The sequence below is a fragment of the Agelaius phoeniceus genome, chromosome 6, assembly GCF_051311805.1.
Source record: "Agelaius phoeniceus isolate bAgePho1 chromosome 6, bAgePho1.hap1, whole genome shotgun sequence".
In the NCBI taxonomy this organism is placed as follows: Eukaryota; Metazoa; Chordata; class Aves; order Passeriformes; family Icteridae; genus Agelaius; species Agelaius phoeniceus.
In genome coordinates, this window is record NC_135270.1 from 33,252,429 (window position 1) to 33,260,410 (window position 7,982).

Here is a 7,982-nt window from a genome sequence, read left to right on the forward strand (position 1 = left end):
TTGGAAAGATCTTCCCACCTAAATAGCTTACTTTTCAACTGCTTCTGTGGCTTAATCTCAGGTTTCTGTCTTCTATCTCCAGTAAAGCTAGGAAAAATTGTAAAAGCTCATAGGCAATAATTAAAACAGGTGAAACTTCAAAGGGCCACTTCAGAAGGATGGCTCAGGCATACAGAAATTTAGGTCTGATACAGTAAGTCACCGTTGCTGCTGCGTGTATATTTTCAGACACCATGTATCTTGAATAAAGCACAGTTTCTTTGCAAATAAGGATTCACTATTTGTTTCTGTACCTTTTGGCTGCAGACAGAAATGAGTTCTTTTTCTGACAGACAGGAAGCAAGATTCCATATGAAGCAGTACTCATCTCCTAGTCATCCCAAACACATATGGGGATGGTGGGGAGGAAAGACTGAGGGAGAGCAACAAAGTCTTTTCCCTGGCAGTAAGAGACTTAGCTTGGGAGAACCAAGGCAGCAAAGTCAACAGGAAGGAAGGGTGCACAGAACAGAATTGCAGAAGCAGAAACAGTCCCTAGTGGAGAATCACTTTTGGATGGCTCAGCCCATTTTATTTTTAACCTTACAAACACAGAGGACTGAAAAGCATGGAAAAACAGAAAAGCTCTGACAAAAGGCCAAGATGCCTAGAGTGGAAACAATCTTGAGATCTGTTTCTAGTCAGTGCTGCACATCTGTATGCGTAACAAAAGCACTACCCTGCTCATCACAAAATTTACAGCATAGAGTGATCCAAACTGAGAGCATCAGAGGAATTGTGGATGAAGGCAGAGCACTTGAGCTGGGGGAGCTGGGGGAGCTGGGGAGTTGTGTAACACCTGCTTGCAATACTGTTGGCACTAGCTACCACTCCGGGTCTGTCACTTTCCAAGTTTTCTGAAATAGTGTAATATAAAAGCCTTAAGACAAAAGGACTGGTGTTTGTGCAGAATTCCCTCTCTCTTATTCACAGCCATCATATACTAACCAATTTCTGAGATGATGTATTCAGTATCCTATGGAACTCTAATGAACTCAATGAAGTTATTTAGGGTATAAATCAGACTCAGTTTTGCTCTGTTTCCTTGAGATTTCATATGCTTATTACCCTCAAAACTAGCTGGTCCCTCCTCCTTTTATTTCTGCAACTCATTTCCCACAGCTGTAGTATTTATTCAAAATCCTTGGCTCTTGTTTTGCCTCTCATTCTGCTGCCTGAATAATTTGATCCTCTAGAGTATACTACTTTAAAACTGTTGCACACACCAGATGAGAGATATTTTTGCACCTCTTTTCCAAGGCCAGATTAGAAATGAGATTATTTCTGTTTAGATAGCTAAAGACTGATCTCTCTCTTGTTTTTACTTTTTTTCCTTGAGCATGGATCTCTCTTTTTCAGTACACATATTGAAACACAGTCTGTGCCATAATTTTTAGGACTGCAAGCAGAGAGTTGAATCAGAGCCAGGGTATTATTTATTAAGACAGTCTGGGCAGTCAGTGAGGTAAAAGCAAGTAATTTGCTTTGTATATAATGCCCCTTGATGTTATTTCTGTTTGTCATGCTAATATTGTTCTAGATCTCTGCTGTGTCAAGAGCAGACAGGAAACTAGTTGAGAGTGGTGTGTCCTTGACAAAAATTACATTTAGAAACAATAAAAAATAATTACTTTGAGCATTCAGTAAGAGCATTAATTGTTAATTTCTGAGGTCCTTGTGGAGATGGCTGTTTTTAGAATGACTAGCATTGAAATAAAATTAACTAACCACAGTTTCTTGTCACTTCTGTTTAAATTCTGGAAGGAAAGTGTCCAAAATTCAGGGAGCAGACAAGCCTTCATTTCAAACAGAGTCAGAGAATCATTGAACAACATCATGGTTTGGGTAGGAAGGGCCCTTAAAATCATCTTATTCATTACAAGCCCCCTGCTATGGGCAAGGATGCCACCCACCATTTCTGGTTGCTTAGAGCCCAATCCAGCTTGCCACAAAACACTTCCAGGGATGGGGCACCCACAATTCCTCCAGGCAACCTGTTCTAGTGCTCACCATCCTCTGAGTAAAGAATTTCTTCCTAACATCTAATCTAAATTTGCCCTCTTTAAGTTTAAAACCCTTTCCCTGTCACTATTTGCCTGTATAAAATGTCTCTCCATTTTTTATAATCCCTCTTTAGGTACTAGAAGGTGCTGTAAAGTCTCCTGAAGTCTTCTCTTCTCCAGGCTGAGCAACTCCAGCTCCCTGAGCCTGGAGAGGTGCTCCAGGCCCTTGGTCATCTTCGTGGCCTTCATCTGGACTGTCTCCAACAGGTCCACATCATTCTTACGCTGAGGACCCCAGAGCTGGATGCAGCACTCCAGGTAGGACATTCTGCACTCTTACAAGGGCAGAGTAGGGGTTCAGAATCCCCTCCCTTGCCCTGGCCAGCTGGCCACACTGCTTTTGGGGCAGCCTGAGATGTAGCTGGCCTTCTGGGCTGTGAGCACACACTGCTGGCTTATGTCCAACCCTTCTTCAAACAGTAATATAATAGCAAAACAAATATTTAGCTTTAACCATAAAGATTGAAATCTCAGTCCTTTCATCTTTTTAACCACATGTCATCAAAACAACTTTGTAGGATAACTTCTGATATTTTTCCTCTGAGCTTATTATTTTTATATATTACAGAATCACAGAATCATTTAGGTTGGAAAAGACCAAGATCACTGAGTCCAACCTTTGACCTGTCACCAACTTGTCAAGTAGACCACAGTGCTAAATGCCATGTCCAATTGTTTCTTGAACACTTCCAGGGATGGTGGCTCCACCTTCATGGAGGATTTCTTCCTGCCTGGTGTTCATCCTGAACCTCCCCTGGCACAGTTTGAGACTGTGTCATCTTGTCCTGTCCCTCAGCAGAGGCTGACTGCCACTTCACTACAACCTCCTTTCAGGGAGCTGGACACAGCAATAAGGTCTCCCCTGAGCCTCCTTTTCTCCAGGCTAAACAATCACAGCTCTCCCAATTGCTCCTCATAGGACTGACTCTCTGGATCCTTCACCAGCTTCATTGCCCTTCTCTGGACATGCTCCAGCACCTCAGTGTCTTCCTTGAAGCAAGAGGCCCAGAAGTGGACACAGCAACGCTCCAGGTTCCAGATGGAAGTTCAAACTGGTGTTTGCTTTCTAACTGGTGTTAATTCTTTGGCTTGACATATGTTTGCCTGGTTTCTGAAAATTTTTTTCAGTTAAAGACTGACCTGTAGTGCTAAGTTCAGGACTAGGACTTGCAATGTAGTTTGCCAAAATAAGAGCTGGAAATGACACGTGTCAGTTTTTGTCCATACATCTTTTTATTTATCAATAATATGTATATATTGATATTGAAATATTTTACACACAAACAAATGTATACAAACATGCATATACCTTTAGGAGGCATGACAATGTACACTTTGTAGCTAACTGTAACCATTATTGCAGAGACCTGGCCTAGTCCAGGTCTGTAACAGTTTTCTTCTCTGCTAGCAAGAAGATTCTCACATTCTCTTGTAAAATACTAACATTTTCTATCACCTTGACCCCTTCTGTGGTGCCAGGTGAAATCTGACAGCAATCAATTGTTGTTAGTTATTGACCAGTCTTTAAACTGTAGCAGTGGTGTAAGATGCCTTAGAGCATACTTTGATCTCATGTGCTTTAGCAAAAATGGAACATGAGGCAGTACAAACAATAAAGATATCCCCTTTAACTTGCTAAAGAGCATCTTTTAAACTTGGAACAAAGCTTCAGACTAAATGTTTCTCATTACCATTGCCAATACAAAGCTAATGTTGAAGACAATGGTTAAAACATTAATCATGTAGAGAGTGGAGGAAATGTCCTAGCTGAACTGAGTAAGCGGAGGCATTCTGGAGAGTGTTTGCTCCAGGAGTTAGTCACCCTTCCACAGTCACAGAGCTGGCTTCCACTAACACAGAGATAGTTGGCTGTGGGGTTGACTATTTTTAGTAGGAATACATAAAGATGACTAACACTGCATCATGCCTTGGAGTGAACACGTAGCATTTGTCAGAAATACATGTTCAACAGAGTTTAAGAAATGCCATGAGTGACTGTATCTATGTCTAATGAATTTCTCATAGAGAGGAAGTGATTGAGCACACAAGGCAACTTCTCCATACAAAGAAATAATGAATTTTGTGAGCACAGAGGAAGAAATGCATCTTTCTTAAAATGTTCATCAAGGAAAAGAAAGTAATGGAATAAGCCAGAAAGATCATCACATTCCAAATTGTCCTGCTATTTATCATGATGCTTGTGAAGTCCAGTGGAAATGGGTATACATATGAGATCAACCAAATCTCTGTGGGGAGGACAGGATATGAGAACTGTGCACTTTGTTTTAAGTATTTGGCAGATGTAAAACATGTAAGGCTGTAAGATGAGGTGCTGAAGGAGATGTCAAATACATTTTTGCGTGCTATTATATTTTTTATCACATAGAAGAAATATGATTGTGACAACAATCAGTAGATGCATAAAACTGGAAAAAGGAAGAGAAAACAAGTATAAACAGCAAGGAAGCCCCATAATTGTTCTTCCTCCATGTATACACACCGTACATCTTTTCAACAATCAACAGGGGTGTTGAAGTTCAGCTCCTAGTGCACAAAGAAGTATAACAAGAACTCAGTCCACTTGCATAAATATCAGAATTTAGCACAGTAAAACGCTCAGCCAGCTTGTAGGACAACTTAAAGAGGTAAAAGAGAGGAATAAAATGAGTGAGCTAATTCAGAGTAAGGAGACTGTCAAGCAAATGACAAATGACAATTTTGTATGTAAATCATCTGCAGATTTCTTTCTATTGCTGCACTGTGTTCACTTATTTCTTTTACTATTTTAGGAGGAATATTTAATCATCAACAAGTACTATCTACATAAATGAGCTTGTCCTCCACACCCTGGCATACTACACTGTGGGTAGTGCAGTACATGAGAATCCATGGTGACATGACAACCTTTGCCTCTTCTGGCTTGGCAGGCTTGGTTGAAACTGACTTTTGAAATAATAAAACATAATCAACAGAAAATAAAGACTTGCAGAAACACAAGAGCTATATGTAGCTTCCATACAGTGAGGGCTCTGGTTAGAAACTGAAGCTGGTTAAGTAACATTTGTTGAAAGGTCTGGACAGAAATTCTGCCTCAGGTTTTATTCCATGAAATTCAGTGACTTTTGTACCCTGACAAAAGTACATACTAGAGAGAATGTAGCCTGTAAAATCCACAGTACAATCATGTAAATTTTGATGTTTTCCATTTACTGTGAAGGGTCCTGAAAAAGTCCTAAATATTAATTTTCTTTTATTTCCCCCAGAAATAGCATCAGCTGTCCTCTCTATAAGCAAGAATATAGTTATTCATATTAAATCAAGGATACTTCTGTTTGAAATTACATAAATGTGCCATCTTCAGAAACAAAAAAAAGATGAGATATTGATTGTCACAGATGTGCATGGATAATGGAGGTCCTTTCATAAGAATCATGGAATTGTTATGGTTGGACAAGACCTCTAAGATCATCAAGTCCAACTTAAACTAACACTGCTGTATTCACCATTAAACCACATCCCCAAGTGCTACATCTACATGCCTTTTGAACATTTCCAGGGATGGTGACCCCTCTGCCTTGTTACAAGCTCTAGAATCATAAATTATGGTTGGAAAAGACCTCTAAGATCATCAAGTCCAACTGGTAAGCCAGAACTGCCTTGTTCACCACTAAACCATATCCCAAAGCGCCACATTAGGGGCCTTGAGAGCCACACAGGAAGCACAGGATAGTGCATGGTAGAGGTGAAACTACTCTGTGTGTTACAGACCATGTGTGGAAGAGCAGACAGCCAATGAAATGTCACTGTACATTTTCCAGCTGTCTGACATGGGTCCACTGGAAAAATAAAGGGAAGAGATATATTTTACATTTGTTTCATCTTTGCAGCTGGCTATGTCGCAGCTACTGCACATAAAGTGGGGCTTAGGAGACCAGACATGCCATCTTCCCACACAGGAGAAAGATGACCAAACACAAGAGAAACTGAAAATAGAGCTCAGGCAATGAATCACTCATTTGTGACATTCTCTGCTATGATATGGGAAGAAACTTCAGCATATCCTTTTCCTGTGATGTTCAGCTGTGGAGCTAATTTCAAATGAAGCCACACACATATCTGACACACCCAAACCCATACTTCATTATGAGGGGTGTCCTATGTTTTAGACCCAAATTAGCATCAGTCATGTAAGGGCACGGTGTCCTCATTTCAGTTATAGTAAATTACTGCATGAGAAACACTGAATCATAAAGTTCAGATTTAAAGCTTTATAGTTAATTGTTATTCCCTTGCCCTCTTTGTCTGTATATTCATTTTAGGATTTCTACTATGTGATCAGGCTTTATTGCAAAAGCCTTATTGGGAATAACTCTTTCCTTTATAGAATTTAAATCAGTAAATAATATATTTTGTAAGCAACCTTCTGTAAAGGCCTTGTACCAGAAAATATTTTTTTAATACTTTGTAATCAGTAGGAAGTAATAGTCTATGAACTCACTTTTCAATTATCAAAGAAAGTTTTACAAATACCAAGAAAGCACAAAATTTTGTAAAGAACCATTCTAGGGCATAGTATTCTACTTTTGAATTAAAATAAATCTATTGACTCTTTGTTGCTTACTTATTGTCTTCTTTTGTTTGTTTTTTAGTTTGTTTTTGTTCTGTTTTCTGAACAAATATGTATGAAAGCCACTTTTCTAAATGGCATTCATTCTGGAGAATTTTCTTTATTTGTTGCAGTAATGTTTATATCTTCTTTTGGAAGAGCTTAGACACTTCATATCTATCACTTACATCTATCACTTCAGTACAGCCATCTCTGAGGGGCAATACAGAAACATTGTAGTAGCAAAAATATTCACAAATGGATTAAATAATAACTCCTCTTTTATTACTTCTGCCCTAATAACATATTAGATGTTTAGATGATTGCATACTGAGAAACATCTTTCAGCACTGTTTTTTAGGAAGTCAAAATCTGTAAAAGTAGCTGGTCTCATCTTGCTATAAGTGCTATTTGTCAAATTTATCATCTTTCCATAAATCTCTGAATGTCCAACTTATGAAGAGATCACTGTAAACTTGAATAGTTGTGATTTTCTAAGAAATGGATGAACTGGAGAATGTAGGAGAGAACAGACTATTTTCCCAAGCTGTGCACATTCTTAATATGCATATATAATTTTGGGCCCTGCTGCTTGCTTCTTTTTGTTTTAAACAAGTCTTTGTTCTTGTTTGTGGTACTGAAACTATGCCAGATGCAAGGAGGGGACCAAGCTGACAGATTCAGATACCATCATCTCTGAGGATACGTAGTGACTCAGAGAAATACAGTAAAAAGGGTTCTACACTGCCTGCTAGCTCTCCTTTAACCTCATTAGAAAAACAATGAAGTGTTTAAAACAGGGCCAAAGAGACAAACAGGAAAAACAGAAAGGAGCTTGATTATTTTGTTCTTACTGTCTTTAGCAGTAAACATATTGGAAGAATTTTATTGAATTGTAATTTATTGATGTATTGAATTAATTTGCTGTCATCCTTTGTCTCAGTGAATAATGTGGAGCTGTACAGCATTCAGGTATATTGTAAAATCAAAGAAAAAGTATCAGCTGAAATACAATCACATTTTTGCCTTAAACACATATGGTTGACACTACTAAACATAATACATCACTGAGTCATACAGAATGGCAAAACACATTTATTTTTCTCTGTATTTTATATTTGTTTATGTTAGCTTTTGACAGCATTTTTGTTGCTTCTCATATAAAGTCTGTTTCCCCTGTTGCTTTGTGGATCTTTCAGACAGCACAAAGGATCTTAAGGACAGGGTTCTGAGTCATACTCCAGCTTGAAATATCCTAATTTTCTTTTTAAAGA

General features: G+C 38.6%; 1 long non-coding RNA gene across 1 annotated transcript; it reads left to right on the forward strand.

The window, feature by feature from the left end:
- The first annotated feature begins 258 nt into the window (after positions 1-258).
- LOC143694365 (uncharacterized) lies at positions 259-3,742 on the forward strand. The gene is made up of 2 exons (XR_013182812.1): positions 259-2,360; positions 2,671-3,742. It is a non-coding gene; the product is annotated as an uncharacterized LOC143694365 (long non-coding RNA).
- Positions 3,743-7,982: the final 4,240 nt, after the last annotated feature.